This window comes from Stegostoma tigrinum, unplaced genomic scaffold (assembly GCF_030684315.1).
Source record: "Stegostoma tigrinum isolate sSteTig4 unplaced genomic scaffold, sSteTig4.hap1 scaffold_321, whole genome shotgun sequence".
NCBI classification, from domain to species: Eukaryota; Metazoa; Chordata; class Chondrichthyes; order Orectolobiformes; family Stegostomatidae; genus Stegostoma; species Stegostoma tigrinum.
Genome location: NW_026728249.1, coordinates 119338 through 139184, shown reverse-complemented (window position 1 = coordinate 139184; position 19847 = coordinate 119338). Strand labels below are relative to the sequence as shown.

Here is a 19847-nt window from a genome sequence, read left to right as displayed (position 1 = left end):
TGAGACAGTGCATCCATTTCCCTCAGTCACTGCATCCCATTTCCGTCAGTCACTGCATCCCAATTAACGGAGGCAGTGAATCCCATTTAACTGAGACAGTGCATTCATTTCACTTAGCGACTGCATCCCATTTCACTCAGTCACTGCATCCCATTTCCGTCAGTCACTGCATCCCAATTAACGGAGACAGTGAATCCCATTTAACTGAGACAGTGCATCCATTTCACTCAGCGACTGCATCCCATTTCACTCAGTCACTGCATCCCATTTCCCTCAGTCACAGCATCCCATTTCCCTCAGTCACAGCATCCCATTTCACGCAGACACTGCATCCCAATTCCCTCAGTCAGTGAATCCCAGTACCGTCAGTCACTGCATCCCATTACCCTCAGTCACTGCATCCCATCACCCTCAGTCACTGCATCCCATTTCACAGAGTACCTGCATCCCATTTCACTCAGCCACTGCCTCCCATTTCAATCAGCCACTGCATCCCATTTCACTCAGTCACTGCACCCCATTTCACTCAGTCACTGCACCCCATTTCACTCAGTCACTGCACCCCATTCCCCTGTCACTGCATCCCATTACCCTCAGTCACTGCATGCCATTTCCCACAGTCACTGCATCCCATTTCCCTCAGTCACCGCAACCCATTACCATCAATCACAGCATCCCATTTCAGACACTGCATCCCATTTCGCACAGTCACTGCATCCCATTTCACTCCGTCACTGCCTCCCATTTCACAGAGTCACTGCACCCCATTTCACTCCGTCACTGCAGCTCATTTCACTCAGTCACTGCATCCCATTTCACTCAGTCACAAAATCCCATTTCACTCAGTCACTGCATCTCATTCCCCACAGTCACTGCATCCCATTTCACAGAGACACGGCGTCACCTTTCACTCAGCCACTGCAACCCATTCCCCTCAATCACAGCATCCTGTTTCCACAGTCACTGCTTCTCCATTCCCTCAGTCACTGCATCCCATTTCCCTCAGTCACTGCATCCCATTTCCCTCAGTCACTGCATCCCATCTCCATCAGTCACTGCATCCCATTTCCCTCAGTCACTGCATCCCATTTCCCTCAGTCACTGCATCCCATTTCCCTCAGTCACTGCATCCCATCTCCATCAGTCACTGCATCCCATTTCACTCAGTCACTGCATCCCATCTCCATCAGTCACTGCATCCCATTTCCCTCAGTCACTGCATCCCATTTCCCTCAGTCACTGCATCCCATCTCCATCAGTCACTGCATCCCATTACCCTCAGTCACTGCATTCCATTTCACTCAGTCACTGGAACCTATTACCCTCAGTCACTACAACCAATTACCCTCAGTGACTGCATCCCGTTTCCACAGTCACTGCATCTCCTTTCCCTCAGTCACTGCATCCCATTTCCATCACTCACTGCATCCCATTTCACTCCGTCACTGGATCCCATTTCACAGAGTCACTGCACCCCATTTCACTCAGTCACTGCATCCCATTCCCCACAGTCACTGCATCCCATTTCACAGAGACACGGCGTCACCTTTCACTCAGCCACTGCGACCAATTCCCCTCAATCACAGCATCCCGTTTCCACAGTCACTGCATCTCCATTCCCTCAGTCACTGCATCCCATCTCCATCAGTCACTGCATTCCATTTCACTCAGTCACTGGAACCCATGTGATGGGATGTGATGGAGATGGGATGCAGTGACCTTCTTGGCTGGCTACTACACCTTTAATCATTGGGAAACTTACTAACCACACCTTCTATTTTCATATCCAAATCATTGCATCACTTCAACTCCCCCTCCCACTCCCTGGACGACATATCCATCCTGGGCCTCTTCCAGTGTCACATTCACACCACCCAGAAACTAGAGGAGCAGCACCTCATATTCCACCTCGGGAGCTTCCAACTCAATAGCCTCAATATGGACTTTGCCACCCTCAAAATCTCCCCACCCGCTAGCCTCATCCCAAGACTAGTTCCTCCCCTTATCCCTGCCTCCATGACCTGTCCGCCTTCTCTCCCACCTATCCACTCATCCCACCTCACTGACCAACTCCCACCACTGCTTGGAATTATTCTTCTTTTCACACTTCATCAGCTCGACGTTATTTCTAAAATCTATTTTCCAATTGTTGGAAAAAGTGAGATAAAGTAAAAGAAGTTACATTCTTACCACTCGGGAAATCTCTGAATATTATTCTGTTGAAAGGCCGCCAAGGAACGATGCAATTCTTGTGTCACAAACGCTGTGAGGGAGACATCTTTTTCGGTTCCACTAACTCCACCCTAAGGAAGACAAACCCACATAACATATCTAGCGACTTAAAGCATACTCTATTGTTGCCCAAGGTGGAGAGCTGGATGAACACAGCAGGCCAAGCAGCATCAGAGGAGCAAGAAAGCTGATGTTTCGGGATGAGACCCTACTTCAGAAAATTGGCGCTGGAGAATCTGAGATAACAAGGTGTAGAGCCAGATGATACTGCTTGGCCTGCTGTGTTCATCCAGCTTTACACCTTCTTATCTCAGATTCTCCAGCATCTGCAGTTCCGACTGCCTCTATTGTTGCCCTTTCACTTTACTGAACTAATATGAGCCAGCAGTTTTGTTTAGGCCCGTGTAATCTTACGGTAATTGGCCTGTACAAAATCCTGAATTAATTTTGATCGACTGACGGGAGAAGAGATGAATTTTATAGAAATTTTTGTTTTCTACCAATTTGCAGAGGGCATCGTGGGTGATTGAAGGACAGTGTTATTAGCCTCCAGGTCTGCGGACTGCATCGTTACCAACTTGCCCATTTGCATATACATACAGTATTCATGATGTACCAATGAAACATAATAAACCAATACTGCCTACTAAAAACAACCCTCACATATCAATGGAAATTTAAATATTTATCATAGAGTTTGAAGAATTGAATTCAATGATACAAAGCAAAAACCAGTGAAGATGAGTGCAGTTGGTCAGCACTTTTGCCACTAAGTGGAGGTTGGCAGTTTGAGGCCACCCAGGAACAAGCAAGCTCTGTCTAACTCCAAGGGCAGCACGGTGGCTCAGTGGTTAGCACTGCTGACTCACAGCGCCAGGGACCCAGGTTCGATCCCACCGTTGGACGATTTTCTGTGCGGAGTTTGTACATTCTGCCCATGCCTGCATGGGTTCCTGCTGGGTGCTCTGGTTTCCTCCCACAGTCCAAAGATGTGCAGGCTAGGTGTATGGGCCATGCCAAACTTGCCCATTGTGTTTAGGGATGTGTAGATTAGGTGTGTTAGTCATGGGAAATGTAGGGTTACTGAGGAAAGGGTCGGGGGATGAGTCAGGGTGAGATGCTCTTTGGAGAGTGGCCGTGGACTTGTTGGGTCAAAAGGGGCTTGTTTCCACACTGTAGGGATTCTATGATATGGAAGTATCTTTTGAAGTGGACATTCATGGGTATGCTGTAACAGAGACCTTGAAATACTGCACAACAAATATTTGGAACTAGACTGTCAATTCAGACATAGCATCAAAAAGGTCATGGAAGTTGTCACCGATAAAAAGCAGGATTGATGAAAATCCAGCAGGAAATGGTGTCAAAAGGCACTGTATCTTTTATTCATCTCCAGTTATTTTGTCCAAGGCACTGGATGCTGGCAGGATTGAAACATTTAAGAAATGCTTCACAAATCACATATAAGGACCTGCACATCTTTGAACAATGGGAGAAAACTGGAGCACCTGCACGTGAGTTTGCTCGCTGAGCTGGAAGGTCAGTTTTCAGACGTTTCATCACCATTCTCGGTAACATCATCAGTGAGCCTCCGACGAAGCCTGGAGCACCTGGCAGAAGCCCGGAGCACCTGGCAGAAGCCCCTCGCAGATGTGGGGAGGACGTGTCAATTCCACACGGATAGTGACCCAAGACTGGAATCTCAACTGGCTCCCCAGTGCATGAGCAGCTCGAACCACTGAGCAACTACCTTGCCCAGAAGGGGTTTTATAAGCGCATACTTTATTTCCATTAAGACAGATCCAATCCTCTATGTCCAATCAAAATAACATATTGTAGATATCATGACAACAATCATAAATGATTTTGAATAAGTAAATCAAAAAAATTGAAATTGTTTCCAAGCCTAAATACTAGATAAGGTGCAGTTAAGATGAATAGCGCAACAACAAAAAGGCCATATTTTATGTGACCATCGGTAACACTTGAAAACTTGCAACAATATAGTCACCAGTAGAGATCTGAAGTGGCTTGATGATGCACTCCTTCAGACACTGGAATGAAACTCCAAAGATCACAAATTCTCCTTCAATACCATGTTGTAACAGTGACTGCATCAACCTGTATTTATGGGCCTGACTGGAAACCCACACAACATGCATAAACAAAAAAATAATCTAAGGTGATAGGAGAAAAAATTGTATGTATGCAACGTCTTTGAAAAGCAATTATTTGCAGCGGCTGCAAGCCCATAAGGAATCTCGTTTCGCAGATTATATTCATTTGCACTGCAGGTCAGGCCAGTCAGAATCAGTTTTCGTTTCATGACAGATAACTAAAATGTCCATTACAATGAACTTTGGTTGATCAGAAGATTTTCAGTAAGGACTATGCCTTGTGTGAGCTGACGGCATTAGGGGATGGAGAAGGTACACGCACTGCTGGCATCTTGACACCATTGAATGAGCAAGCGTGGACGCAAAGGTTGTAACAGGTAACAATTGTACAGGCAATATCTTTTGAGCTCCTTCTGAGCAGGCCTGTAATACTCTAAAGCTGTGCCAGACCCTCACTTCCTCCACCTTACGTACGCTGCCTTTTCTTTTTGACAAGAAGCCCCTACGTACCCGTCATCCAAGGCTCCTTAATCTTACCCCTTCTTATCTGTCTCAGAGGAACAAATTTATACATCACTCACAACAACTGCTCCTTGAACAGCCTCCACATGTCTGCTGTGCCCTTTCTGTGGAACAATTGCTCCCAATCTGTTCTTCCCAATTCCTGTCTGATAGCGTCATAGTTTCCTTGACCCCAGTGAAATATCTTCCCCTGGTAACTGCTCCTTTCCCTTTCCATGGCTATGGTAAATGTGAGGGTCTTGCGGTCACTGTCGCCAAAGTGCTCTCCCACCACGAGATCTGACACCTGTCCTGGCTCATTGCCGAGCACCAAATCCAAAATGGCCTCCCTCCCTCGTCGGCCTGTCCACAAACTAAGTCAGGAAACCCTCCTGAACACACCTGACAAAAACGGCTCCATCCAAACCATCTGCACTCAAGAGGTTTCAATCTATATTGGGAAAGTTGAAGTCACCCATAACAACAACCCTGCTACGTTTGCACTTTTCAACAATCTGCCGGCCAATGAGTTCTTCCATCTCCCAACTGCTATTTGGGGTCTGTAGAAAACCCCCAGTGAGGTGACTGCTGCCTTGTTGTTCCGAACTTCCACCCACACTGACTCAGTCGACAAACCTTCCTTGGCAACCTCAGCCCATACCACCTCAGGAGACGAGTCCTCAAAGGTTCTTTCAGCCGCCGTTATACTGTCCTTGACCAACAAAGCCACACCTCCCCCTCTTTTACCACCTTCCCAGACCTTAATGAAAGATCTAAACCCTAGAACCTGCAACATCCATTCCTGAGATAATGGGAACTGCAGATGCTGGAGATTCCAAGATAATAAAATGTGAGGCTGGATGAACACAGCAGGCCAAGCAGCATCTCAGGAGCACAAAAGCTGACGTTTCGGGCCTAGACCCTTCATCAGAGAGGGGGATGGGGGGAGGGAACTGGAATAAATAGGGAGAGAGGGGGAGGCGGACCGAAGATGGAGAGTAAAGAAGATAGGTGGAGAGGGTGTAGGTGGGGAGGTAGGGAGGGGATAGGTCAGTCCAGGGAAGACGGACAGGTCAAGGAGGTGGGACGAGGTTAGTAGGTAGCTGGGGGTGCGGCTTGGGGTGGGAGGAAGGGATGGGTGAGAGGAAGAACCGGTTAGGGAGGCAGAGACAGGTTGGACTGGTTTTGGGATGCAGTGGGTGGGGGGGAAGAGCTGGGCTGGTTGTGTGGTGCAGTGGGGGGAGGGGATGAACTGGGCTGGTTTAGGGATGCAGTGGGGGAAGGGGAGATTTTGAAACTGGTGAAGTCCACATTGATACCATATGGCTGCAGGGTTCCCAGGCGGAATATGAGTTGCTGTTCCTGCAACCTTCGGGTGGCATCATTGTGGCAGTGCAGGAGGCCCATGATGGACATGTCATCAAGAGAATGGGAGGGGGAGTGGAAATGGTTTGCGACTGGGAGGTGCAGTTGTTTGTTGCGAACTGAGCGGAGGTGTTCTGCAAAGCGGTCCCCAAGCCTCCGCTTGGTTTCCCCAATGTAGAGAAAGCCGCACCGGGTACAGTGGATGCTGTATACCACATTGGCAGATGTGCAGGTGAACCTCTGCTTAATGTGGAATGTCATCTTGGGGCCTGGGATGGGGGTGAGGGAGGAGGTGTGGGGACAAGTGTAGCATTTCCTGCGGTTGCAGGGGAAGGTGCCGGGTGTGGTGGGGTTGGAGGGCAGTGTGGAGCGAACAAGGGAGTCACGGAGAGAGTGGTCTCTCCGGAAAGCAGACAGGGGTGGGGATGGAAAAATGTCTTGGGTGGTGGGGTCGGATTGTAAATGGCGGAAGTGTCGGAGGATAGTGCGTTGTATCCGGAGGTTGGTAGGGTGGTGTGTGAGAACGAGGGGGATCCTCTTGGGGCGGTTGTGGCGGGGGCGGGGTGTGAGGGATGTGTCGCGGGAAATGCGGGAGACGCGGTCAAGGGCGTTCTCAATCACCGTGGGGGGGAAGTTGCGGTCCTTAAAGAACTTGGACATCTGGGATGTGCGGGAGTGGAATGTCTTATCGTGGGAGCAGATGCGGCGGAGGCGGAGGAATTGGGAATAGGGGATGGAATTTTTGCAGGAGGGTGGGTGGGAGGAGGTGTATTCTAGGTAGCTGTGGGAGTCGGTGGGCTTGAAATGGACATCAGTTACAAGCTGGTTGCCTGAGATGGAGACTGAGAGGTCCAGGAAGGTGAGGGATGTGCTGGAGATGGCCCAGGTGAACTGAAGGTTGGGGTGGAAGGTGTTGGTGAAGTGGATGAACTGTTCGAGCTCCTCTGGGGAGCAAGAGGCGGCGCCGATACAGTCATCAATGTACCGGAGGAAGAGGTGGGGTTTGGGGCCTGTGTAGGTGCGGAAGATGGACTGTTCCACGTAACCTACAAAGAGGCAGGCATAGCTGGGGCCCATGCGGGTGCCCATGGCCACCCCCTTAGTCTGTAGGAAGTGGGAGGAGTCAAAAGAGAAGTTGTTGAGTGTGAGGACGAGTTCCGCTAGGCGGATGAGAGTGTCGGTGGAGGGGGCCTGGTCGGGCCTGCGGGACAGGAAGAAGCGGGAGGCCTTGAGGCCATCTCCATGCGGAATGCAGGTGTACAGGGACTGGACGTCCATGGTGAATATGAGGTGTTGGGGGCCAGGGAATTGGAAGTCCTGGAGGAGGTGGAGGGCGTGGGTGGTGTCACGGACATAGGTGGGGAGTTCCTGGACCAAAGGGGAGAAAATGGAGTCCAGATAGGTGGAGATGAGTTCGGTGGGGCAGGAGCAGGCTGAGACGATGGGTCGACCAGGGCAGGCAGGTTTGTGGATTTTGGGAAGGAGATAGAAACGGGCCGTGCGGGGTTGGGGAACAATGAGGTTGGAGGCTGTGGGTGGGAGGTCCCCTGAGGTGATGAGGTCATGAATGGTGTTGGAGATGATGGTTTGGTGCTCGGGTGTGGGGTCATGATCGAGGAGGCGGTAGGAGGTGGTGTCGGAGAGTTGGCGTCTGCCCTCGGCGATGTAGAGGTCAGTACGCCATACTACCACTGCGCCACCCTTGTCTGTGGGTTTGATGGTGAGGTTGGGGTTGGAGCGGAGGGAGCGGAGGGCTGCCCGTTCTGCGGGGGAGAGGTTGGAGTGGGTGAGAGGGGTGGAGAGGTTGAGGCGGTTAATGTCTCGACGGCAGTTGGAGATGAAGAGGTCGAGGGAGGGTAGGAGGCCTGGGGGTGGTGTCCAGGAGGAGGACTTGTGTTGGAAGCGGGTGAAGGGGTCAGTGGAAGGAGGGTTGGGTTCCCGGTTGAAGAAGTAGGCATGCAGGCGAAGACGGCGGAAAAACTGCTCTATGTCCGACCGTGACTGGTATTCGTTGATGTGTGGTTGTAGGGGGACAAAGGTGAGCCCCTTGCTCAGGACTGACCGTTCGTCCTCAGTCAGTGGGAGGTCTGGGGGGATGGTGAAGATTCGGCAGGACTCAGGGTGGCTGTCTCCTCTGGGGTTGCAGGCTGTGGAGGTTGTGGGCGGAGCGATGATGTCGTCGGCCGTGGGCGGGGTTCCGTCGGCCGTGGGCGGGGTTCCGTCGGCGTCGACCGTGGGCGGGGTTCCGTCGGCGTCGACCGTGGGCGGGGTTCCGTCGGCGTCGACCGTGGGCGGGGTTCCGTCGGCGTCGACCGTGGGCGGGGTTCCGTCGGCGGTGGGAGGATCGGGGTGGGCGGCAGCAGCTGATGTGAGGGTGGTGTGTGGGCTGGAGGACCTGGACGTGGAGGTGGTGACTGTAGCAGCGGTTCCGGAAGTTCTGTGGCCGGCGGAGGCCGATGTGACGTCATCGGTGGGGTCTCCGGCCGTGTCCTCATGGTCAATGGCGGCGGGTGCATTGTGGGGGAGGGGCAGGGACAGAGTCGGGATTTGGGAAGCGCAGGAATCCTCTTGTGGGTGGCAGGGGCCCGTGAGTTGGTTGTACTTACGATTTTTGGTGTCCAGTAAAGCTGAGTGGAACTGGGTGTTCAGTCTGTGGATCCTGCGGAGGATAAAAAACAGCAGGATAAAAAACATCCATTCCTGACCCTGCTCTCTCCATGTCTCCGAAATGGCCACAACATCGAAGTCCCAGGTACCTATCCAAGCTGCAAGCTCACCTATCTTATTCCGGATACTCCCGGCATTAAAGTCATCACACTTCAATCCAGCTTGCTGTCTGCCAGCACACTCCTGTGACAGTGAGGTCCTGACCATGTCCTCCCTACGTTCATCCTCCTGTGTACTAGGACTACACCTCAGTTTCCCATCCCCCTTCTGAGCTCGTTTAAATCCACCCGAATGGCACTAGCCAATTTCCCACCCAGGATATTAGTGCCTCTCTCATTCAAGTGGAGACCGTCCTGTTTGTACAGGTCCCACCTTCCCCAGAATGAGCCCCAATTGTCCATGTACCTGAAGCCCTCCCACCTGCACCATCGCTGCAGCCACGTCTTCAGCTGAAATCTCTCCCTGTTCTTTGCCTCGCTATCACGTGGTACGGGTGACAAACAGAGATGACCACTCTGTTTGTTCTAGCTCTCAGCTTCCACCCTAGCTCCCTCAAATCCTGCCTGGCATCCCTATCCCTCTTTCTACCTCCGTCGCTGGTGCCTACGTGGACCACGACTTGGGGCTGGTCAACCTCTCCCCTCAGGACCCTAAACACACTATCCGAGACATCACAGACCCTGGCACCTGGTAGGCAATACACCAATCGTGAGTCTCTTTCGTTCCCGGAAAATCTTCTATCAGTCCCTCTAACTATTGAGTCCCCAATGACTATCACTCTCTTCCTATCCCCGCTTCACTTCTGTGCAAGAGGGACAGACTCTGTGCCAGAGACCTGCACCCTACTGCATGCCCCCGGTAAGTCGTCCCATGGAACAGTATCCAAAATGGTAGAGTTGTTTTTCAGGGGAGCGACCGCAGGGGATTTCAGGCAAACGACCACAGCGGAAGGTTCGTCAAGCTTCACTGGGTACATTTTTGGCTGAAGAAACATGTGTTTCAATGTGATCTAATGGAAGAAGCCATGGAGTCAAAGCTAAACATTTCGACAATAAGACAACCATTCTTAAAAGCAGCAGACAGCATGAAAAAGAAATGAGCTGCTTCAATATCCGGTTAAAATTTATGTGGAATATCAGATGGAATTTTCTTATTGACTCCATTCTGCAATCATGTCGAGCTAAAAATGTTAACTGCATTAAATCATACTAACCAGAAACGGACTTTGCAGTGAATGGTTTGATGATTTTCTGTATCTGGAACATCCCTTTTCCTTCTTGAACGAAGATCGTACCAACCTATGGTACCAAACTGTGAGTCAAACGGATGGGACTCGTAATCTTTAAATTCCTCATCAAACCAGTCTAATCGTATGAGTGACAATGGGAACTGCAGATGCTGGAGAATCCAAGATAATAAAATGTGGGGCTGGATGAAGACAGCAGGCCCAGCAGCATCTCAGGAGCACAAAAGCTGACGTTTCGGGCCTAGACCCTTCATCAGAGAGGGGGATGGGGTGAGGGTTCTGGAATAAATAGGGAGAGAGGGGGATGCGGAGCGAAGATGGAGAGAAAAGAAAATAGGTGGGGAGGAGAGTATAAGTGGGGAGCTAGGGAGGGGATAGGTCAGTCCAGGGAAGATGGACAGGTCAAGGGGGTGGGATGAGGTTAGTAGGTAGGAGATGGAGGTGCGGCTTGGGGTGGGAGGAAGGGATGGGTGAGAGGAAGAACAGGTTAGGGAGGCAGAGACAGGTTGGACTGGTTTTGGGATGCAGTGGGTGGAGGGGAAGAGCTGGGCTGCTTTTGGGATGCAGTGGGGGAAGGGGAGATTTTGAAGCTGGTGAAGTCCACATCGATACCATTTGGCTGCAGGGTTGCCAAGCGGAATATGAGTTGCTGTTCCTGCAACCTTCAGGTGGCATCATTGTGGCACTGCAGGAGGCCCATGATGGACATGTCATCTAAAGAATGGGAGGAAGAGTGGAAATGGTTCGCGACTGGGAGGTGCAGTTGTTTATTCTGAACCGAGCGGAGGTGTTCTGCAAAGCGGTCCCCAAGCCTCCGCTTGGTTTCCCCAATGTAGAGGAAGCCACACTGGGCGCAGGGGATGCAGTATACCGCATTGGCAGATGTGCAGGTGAGCCTCTGCTTAACGTGGGAAGTCATCTTGGGGCCTGGGGTAGGGGTGAGGGAGGAGGTGTGGGGCCAAGTGTAGCATTTCCTGCGGTTGCAGGGGAAGGTGCCGGGTGTGGTGGGGATGGAGGGCAGTGTGGAGCGAACAAGGAGGTCACGGAGAGAGTGGTCTCTCCGGAAAGCAGACAGGGGTGGGGATGGAAAAATGTCTTGGGTGGTGGGGTCGGATTGTAGATGGCGGAAGTGTCGGAGGATGATGCGTTGTATCCGGAGGTTGGTGGGGTGGTGTGTGAGAATGAGGGGGATCCTCTTTGGGCGGTTGTGGCGGGGGTGGGGTGTGAGGAATGTGTTGCGGGAAATACGGGAGACGCGGTCAAGGGCGTTCTCAATCACTGTTGGGGGAAAGTTGCGGTCCTTGAAGAACTTGGACATCTGGGATGTGCAGGAGTGGAATCCCTCATCGTGGGAGCAGATGCAGTGGAGGCGGAGGAATTGGGAATAGGGGATGGAATTTTTGCAGGAGGGTGGGTGGGAGGAGGTGTGTTATAGGTAGCTGTGGGAGTCGGTGGGCTTGAAATGGACATCAGTTACAAGCTGGTTGCCTGAGATGGAGACTGAGAGATCCAGGAAGGTGAGGGATGTGCTGGAGATGGCCCAGGTGAACTGAAGGTTGGGGTGGAAGGTGTTGGTGAAGTGGATGAACTGTTCGAGCTCCTCTGGGGAGCAAGAGGCGGCGCTGATACAATCATCAATGTAATGGAGGAAGAGGTGGGGTTTGGGGCCTGTGTAGGTGCGGAAGAGGGACTCTTCCACGTAACCTCCAAAGAGGCAGGCATAGCTGGGGCCCATGGCCACCCCCTTTGTCTGTAGGAAGTGGGAGGAATCGAAAGAGAAGTTGTTGAGGGTGAGGACGAGTTCGGCAAGGCGGATGAGGGTGTCGGTGGAGGGGCCTGGTCGGGCCTGCGGGACAGGAAGAAGCGGAGGGCCTGGAGGCCATCTGCATGCGGAATGCAGGTGTATAGGGACTGGACATCCATGGTGAAGATGAGGTGTTGGGGGCCAGGGAATTGGAAGTTCTGGAGGAGGTGGAGGGCATGGGTGGTGTCACGGACGTAGGTGGGGAGTTCCTGGACCAAAGGGGAGAAAATGGAGTCCAGATAGGTGGAGATGAGTTCGGTGGGACAGGAGCAGGCTGAGACGATGGGTCGACCAGGGCAGGCAGGTTTGTGGATTTTGGGAAGGAGATAGAAACGGGCCGTGCGGGGTTGGGGAACAATGAGGTTGGAGGCGGTGGGTGGGAGGTCCCCTGAGGTGATGAGGTCATGAATGGTGTTGGAGATGATGGTTTGGTGCTCGGGTGTGGGGTCATGATCGAGGGGGCGGTAGGAGGTGGTGTCGGAGAGTTGGCGTCTGGCCTCGGCGATGGAGAGGTCAGTGCGCCATACTACCACTGCGCCACCCTTGTCTGCGGGTTTGATGGTGAGGTTGAGGTGGAAGCGGAGGGCTCCCCGTTCTGCGGGGGAGAGGTTGGAGTGGGTGAGAGGGGTGGAGAGGTTGAGGCGGTTAATGTCTCGACGGCAATTGGAGATGAAGAGGTCGAGGGAGGGTAGGAGGCCTGGGGGTGGTGTCCAGGAGGAGGACTTGTGTTGGAAGCGGGTGAAGGGGTCAGTGGAGGGAGGGTCGGGCTCCCGGTTGAAGAAGTAGGCGTGGAGGCGAAGACGGCAGAAAAACTGCTCTATGTCCAATCGTGAGTGGTGTTGGTTGATGTGTGGTTGTAGGGGGACAAAGGTGAGCCCCTGACTGAGGACTGACCGTTCGTCCTCAGTCAGTGGGAGGTCTGGGGGGAAGGTGAACATGCGGCAGGGCTCAGTGTGGCTGTCGCCGCTGGGGTTGCTGGCTGTGGAGGCTGTGGGCGGAGCGATGAGGTCGTCGGCCGTGGGCAGGGTTTCGTCGGCGTCGGCCGTGGGCGGGGTTCCGTCGGCGGTTGGAGTGTCTGGGAGGGCGGCAGCAGCTGCGGTGAGGGTGCTGTGTGAGGTGTTGTACCTGGAAGTGGAGGTGGTGACTGCAGCAGCGGTTCCGGAAGTTCTGTGGCCGGCGGAGGCGGATGTGACGTCATCGGTGGGGTCTTCGGCCGTGTCCTCATGGTCAATGGCGGCAGGTGCATGGTGGGGGAGGGGCAGGAACAGACTCGGGATTTGGGAGGTGCAGGAATCCTCTTGTGGGAGGCAGGGGCCCGTGAGTTGGTTGTACTTAGGATTTTTGGTGTCCAGGAAAGCTGAGTGGAACTGGGTGTTCAGTCTGTGGATCCTGCGGCGGACAAAAAACAGCAGAGGTCCTTTGCAGGTCTGCGAGAGGGAGGCTCTGAGCTGGGGCAGGCTGGATTGCAGTGTGTGGAGGTGCCGGCGCATGGCTGCGAGTGCCTGTTTCAGGAGTCGCAGGGAGAAACGCTTCTGAAGGGTCTGAATATTCTGGGTGTAGAGGTGGTCACAGTTGGGGCAAAATTGGGAAGGCTGAAATGTAGACTGTAGTCCATTGGGGATGATCCGGTTCCGTAGGCTGGTGCTGAGGAAGGTGATGTGGCTGTGGTACCTGGTTTGCTTCATGACATGGTGGAGCACTTTCAAGGCCGAAGAGATTACAAGAGAGTTGGAATGGGAGAGAGATTCCCTGAGGTTGGTCCGGAGGGAGGAGGGTAACTTCTTCAGGTTAGGCATCCCTGGAAGAGGCTTCGCAGTGAGGTTAAAATTGTATCAGTGATAATGGGAACTGCAGATGCTGGAGAATCCAAGATAATAAAATGTGAGGCTGGATGAACACAGGAACTCAGGAGCACAAAAGCTGACGTTTCGGGCCTAGACCCTTTATCAGAGAGGGGGATGGGGTGAGGGTTCTGGAATGAATAGGGAGAGATGGGGAGGCGGACCGAAGATGGAGAGAAAAGAAGATAGGTGGGGAGGAGCATATAGGTGGGGAGGTAGGGAGGGGATAGGTCAGTCCAGGAAAGACGGACAGGTCAAGGAGGTGGGATGAGGTTAGTAGGTAGGAGATGGAGGTGCGGCTTGGGGTGGGAGGAAGGGATGGGTGAGAGGAAGAACAGGTTAGGGAGGCAGAGACAGGTTGGACTGGTTTTGGGATGCAGTGGGTGGAGGGGAAGATCGTATGGTTCTGTGCAATAAAAGAGAAAGAATAAACATGTGTCCCACAATTTTGCTGATGTTTACGAACAGAATGCTCAAATTCTAAAAGTTTGAGCTGGCCTGTCTGCTTCCTCCAGCCTGTTTGAACTGTTCCATTCAATGTGAAATTTGTGATAAGTTTTAGCACACAGGTCTATTTGATCTGTGCCACCACCTTCTATTAGTCATACATGCTTTTCCCCTCTTCCTGTAATACATTGTTTGAAGCGTTCAATGAGATTTTGATTTTAAATCTTATCGTCATGTTCTTTTGATTCTCAATCATCAATGAATCTGATGTCGCCGCCATTCCATGCAGTGCACAGCACGTCAAACAGGAGTCTTACTCTTGGCATGAGCACTGAGGTAGTATGGGGTCACAACTGTCTCATAGTTCGGAATGAAATTCTATATACAGGGTTATGTAGAGTCATGCAGTTAATTTTATTTGACATGCTATTTCTTTTCTTCACAAATATGCTGGATTTAAAGTGATCTTCACCCTCATTTAAAATGAATCCAATATCCAACCATCTGTAAAACTGGCATATCCAAAATGTAATTTGAGTTTAGTGTTACACAAATATATTACTTTTATAAAAATTATATTCGAGTCAACATTAACATTTCATTCCCTGACACCGGGTGTACTTACTTTCAAACTCCAATTTTCCCTCGGTATCAACGGAGAGGTGAGCCTTTTTGCAAGCACCGAAAGTCTCCACCAGTTTATGGTAAAACTTGCGGAACTGTAAGTTTCACAAATATGTTCCTATTAAACACTAATTCCTATTGAAGCAGTATGAAGCTAAATTCATTCAACTGGACAGTAAAAATGGTCAAGATTTTTAAAGCAAGCAACTATTTTGTAGTCACTCTTTGAACTAAATTCCATCTTGGTGTGTGAGAGTCCATAGGTTCCTCACTCTCAACGAACCATTCAAACTGTCATGCAATTACTGAAACAAACAGACAAAAAACATGAATGTTAACAGTCACTAAGATTTTGAGAGTGATTTGGAATTCATATTCAATACCCGCTGGGGGAAATCTGTTCCAATCTGGATAGTACTCACTTATCACCATCCCACCTACCTTCCCCAGCACCTCCTCCCCCTCCACAATGTTTGTTTCTGAGCTTCCTTCCACCCTCCATTTCTCAGGAAGGGTCCTGACCCAAAACCTCACTTTTCTTGAGCCTCTGATGCTGCCTGCCCTGCTGTGTTCCTCCAGCTCCACAATGTGTTATCTCAGACACCAACATTGGCAGTTCTTACTATCTGGATAACTCATTCTCACCTTGCAACAAGTGATTCTTCGTCATTTTCTTTTCAGATTACGCATGTACATGTATATACATAAATTTACATACAACACTTTTATGCCTGAACCACTAACCTAGAGGATATTTTAAAAGAGTCTCTTCATATCTGCATGAAAGAGAAATCATCAAGGTCATAACTTTCATTTTAGGAATAACTCGAACATTCAAAGTACTCACAGTCAGTGTCCCATTTCCTTGACCAGTCAATTTGATGTGAATCTTTCTTCCAAGTGGAAACTATAACAACAATTATATTTGAGAATCAAACTCTTCATTGCATCACCAATATTTCCTTGTCTGTTTGAAACATAAGATCACGAAATAATCATGGACAGATTGGCCAACAGTGTAATTTAATGTGTGTTATGGCAACTCAAAATCTCAACCATTGAAGTGATCTTTAAAAAGCTGCTGTCATACAACAGAGCACTTTTTGAGATGCAGTGATGAACATACTTCCTGAGATGCAAATAATATATGCCGAATTAATTCCAAAGAATAACTTTACAATTAAAAAGAAGCTAAAAATCTCTTTACATTGTGATGCTTGTCAGATTGCTATTAGTCAATGGAAATCGTTCAGAACAATTATTTATTCCCAGATGAAAAGGAAGTGTATACATTTCATTTTCACATTTCATCCAAGAGAGAAAAAAAACACCCTGATGAATGCATTGTCAAACCAGAAGACTCACTGAAAAAGTCATTTGCACCATTGATTTTCCTACATCATTCGGTGAGGTCATGGTTGATCTCATTACATTTATCATGATACAACATTTACACCAAACCCTCCGTATAGCTAATACATTGCAATCCAAGTAACATCCTGGTAAATCTCTGTTTCTCTGTCATGCCTTGTCTTTCTAAATAATTTGGAGTCATCTACAAATTTAGCCACAGCACATGCACCTCTTTCCTCCAAGTCATTAATAAACAAGCACAAGAGCTGTGGTTCCTTCAGCGCTACCTCATTTCTTACTGACAAGCCAACCCTGGCATCTCTGTCCATTTGTATCAGAGATAATGGGAACTGAAGATGCTTCAGAATCCAAGATAACAAAGTGTGGATCTGGATGAACACAGCAGGATGAACACACAGAAGTAGAAGGGTCTCGGCACAAAACGTCAGCTTTTACGCTCCTGAGATGCTGCTTGGCCTGCTCTGCTCATCCAGCTCCACACTTTGTTATCTCTGTCCATTTGCCTGTTCTTTCGATCGGACATGAATCATTGGCTATTTCGCTCCCAACACTTATCCCCTAACAAACACCTCTCTGTGATACCCAGAGTGATGTATCTGTCAATTTCAATCTGCACCACAAACTCATTCACTTTGTTTCATACACTCCCTGCAATTCAATACAAGATCTTCAGTCTGGCATTTACAGCCACCCTTCTTATCTGCTGCAGCTGAAGTGAGACTCCTGACCATTTCCATACTTTTTGTCCTATTACTTGCTCTGGAAACTTTGCTGAGCGCTTACCAGCTTCTAACTTTTTCCATAATTTTCCATGCAACTGCGCTCACCCACTCCACACTTGTTATTTTAACGCCCTACCCCCAGACCGAGCTCTGTATTTTGCCAGGAGACTTGTCCCAATATGATTCTCGTCGAGCCTATAACACCAGAACGACTCCCTCCTTCCCCATACCGATGCCAATGTCCCATGAATTCAAACACATTTCTGCCATGCCACCATTTGAACAATGCATTTACATCTTTAATTTTGTTCACACCGTGCCAAATTGCTCAGATAGTAATCCAGAGATTATTACCTTTCTGGTTCTGCTGTCTCACCTCAGCGCTCATAATCCCTCAGCAGAACCTCTTTCCTCTTTCTTCCATATCAATGGTACCTGTGTGGACCACAATAGCTGGATTTCTACTCCTCCCACTTCAAGTTCCTTTGTAGCCGAGATGGAATTTCCTGAATCTGGGCACCAGGCAGGCAACACTACTTTTGAGACTCTCGATCCTAGTCACAACGAACAGTGTTCATTCCCCAAACTATACTACCTCTGATTATAACTACATTTCACTTTTTATCCCCTCTTGAATGTCCCCCTGTACCACAGTGCTACAGTCAGCTTACTCATCTTCCCTATACCCTGCACTCTCATCCACACACGAAGAAAGAATTTCACAGCTGTTAGATAAGATCAAAGGCCAAGGTTCCTTCTGCACTACATCCTGGATCCTTCCACCTGCCCTGTTCTTTGTCACAGTCTCACGTCCCTGGCCACTGACCGAGTTTCAGCGAGTTAATCTAAGGTGTGTGACTGCCTCCTGAAACACAGCATTCCCTGGTAACTCTCCCCCGCATGATGTGTTGATAGGTCAAAACTGTGATTCCAGTTCATCAACCCCGAGCTGGAGTATGGGGTCTGACCACTCCCCGGTCATGTAGATACAAATCATCATCTGGCCCGGCATCTCCATTTCAATTACCTAGATCTTAATTTGATTTAAAAACATTCTGGTCTTTTAGTTTATAGCCTGTAAATATTTCTCTGATTTACTTTCAATCTGAAAGCTACCGATAATAGATTCTTAAACCAGTAGCTATCACCAACCAGTGAACCTGGTTCACCCTCTGGGTCCCTGATTCTGGCTTCAATTTACCCTGTCTCAAAAAAAATGCTTACGAACTACGAGGCAAATAAGTAAGCAAATGGCACCTCTTACACTCTGCACTGACTTACCGCATTGCCACCAAGTTCCCCAAAATATATATTCACTTGGTGCATTTCACTCGAGATGTGATCTCTCCTTCCAGAACATGCAAAGCACACTGATCCAAAGCAATACACTACCTTCAAAACCTCAGCTCTCAGCTTATTACTTTTGAGTACATTCTCAAATGCTTTCTCCAAGTCCAAACACAACACATTTACTGGTTTTCCTCTATTAATTCTCCTTCCAAAACTTCCTCCAAAAACCCATCAAATTAGCCAGACATAATTTCTCTTTCAGCAGGCTGTGGTGATTCTGTTTGATTAGATTATGATTTTCCAAATGTCCTGCTACTATTTTCTTCACAGTTGATCACCACATATTTCCAACAATAGATGTTAGGCTGGTTCGGTTGTAGTTATCTTCTTTTTGCCCCTCTCCTTTTTAAATAGGTATGTCACATCGGCATTTTTCCAGCCCTCAGATGCTTCTCTCGAATCTAAACCTTTTTGGGAAATTACAATCAATGCATACACCGACTCTGAAGCTCATTGTTTAGAATCTTAGAAAGTAAACCATCACGGCAAAGAGTCTAATCTGCTTTTACTCCATCAGATTGTCTACTACAACTTCTCTCATGGTAGTGATGGTGTGGTAGTGATGTGTTTAATTCCTCCCTGTATTCTGTAGTAATAAGGGGATCCTTGAAGTATCTTCCACTGTAAAGGCGAGACTTTTCTCATTATCATTGTTTCTTGATTTCAAAATTAACCTGGCCATCTCAGCCGAGCATATAATTCATGGCATTACCTCTAAAACCTTCTCTGCTAAAGTGTTCAATAAATTGCTACAACCTCAAAGAAGTAATTCTTCCCCTAAATTAATAGGCAACCAATTTGAAAATGTGGCCTCTGGTCGTAAAATCTTTCACAGATGAGAGTAATCTCTACGGATATACGGCATCAAGCCTCTTAAGAATCTGAAATGTTGACAAAATAAGTTTTTTTTCAATCTTATAAACTCCAATGAACGTAGTCCCAGCCCGCCCAACAGTCCTAAGCATGGCGATTCCCTCCGCCATTTCCAAAATCAACCCAGTCAACATTAGGTGTACGGCCTCCGCAGCATTCACTCTGTGGCCGTACACGACTTATAAGTTACCATCCTGCTGCTACGACTCTACTTCTATTTGTGATGCAGTCCTCTGTCCATCCTGACATACTACCTTGAACACATGGGCTCTTTTCTTTTGAGACACCTTACGAGCTGTACCTATTCAAATGCTTTGTTGAAATCTCAATGTACGACATCAACTGGTGGTCCTTCATCAGTAATGTTTGTTTCCTTCTCAAAGCACTGTAGCAAGTTTGTCAAGTATTATTTCCCCTTTATAAAAGGATGCTACTCTGTAGGATGTTATAGCACACTAAGTACCCTGTTATTTCATCTTTCATTGCCGGCACGAACATCTACCCAGGTTGACCTAAATTGGCAATACTGGCTTGCTATTTTATCAAAGTATTTTTCTAATAATGGTGTTCTGTTCACAATCTTTTAATCCTCTGAGAATTTTCCACAATCTAAGGATTTTTGCAACATTATCATCAGTGCCTCCACTGTATCTGCAGCTGCATTGTTCAACATGACAGGATACA

At 49.1% G+C, this 19847-nt stretch overlaps 1 long non-coding RNA gene across 1 annotated transcript; it reads right to left on the bottom strand.

Annotated features, from left to right (window-relative positions):
• Positions 1-2190: 2190 nt before the first annotated feature.
• Positions 2191-10299, bottom strand: LOC132208231 (uncharacterized). Its single transcript, XR_009444320.1, has 3 exons — positions 10096-10299; positions 8822-8874; positions 2191-2303 (listed from the first exon to the last, which is right to left on the bottom strand). It is a non-coding gene; the product is annotated as an uncharacterized LOC132208231 (long non-coding RNA).
• Between the last annotated feature and the right edge of the window lie 9548 nt (positions 10300-19847).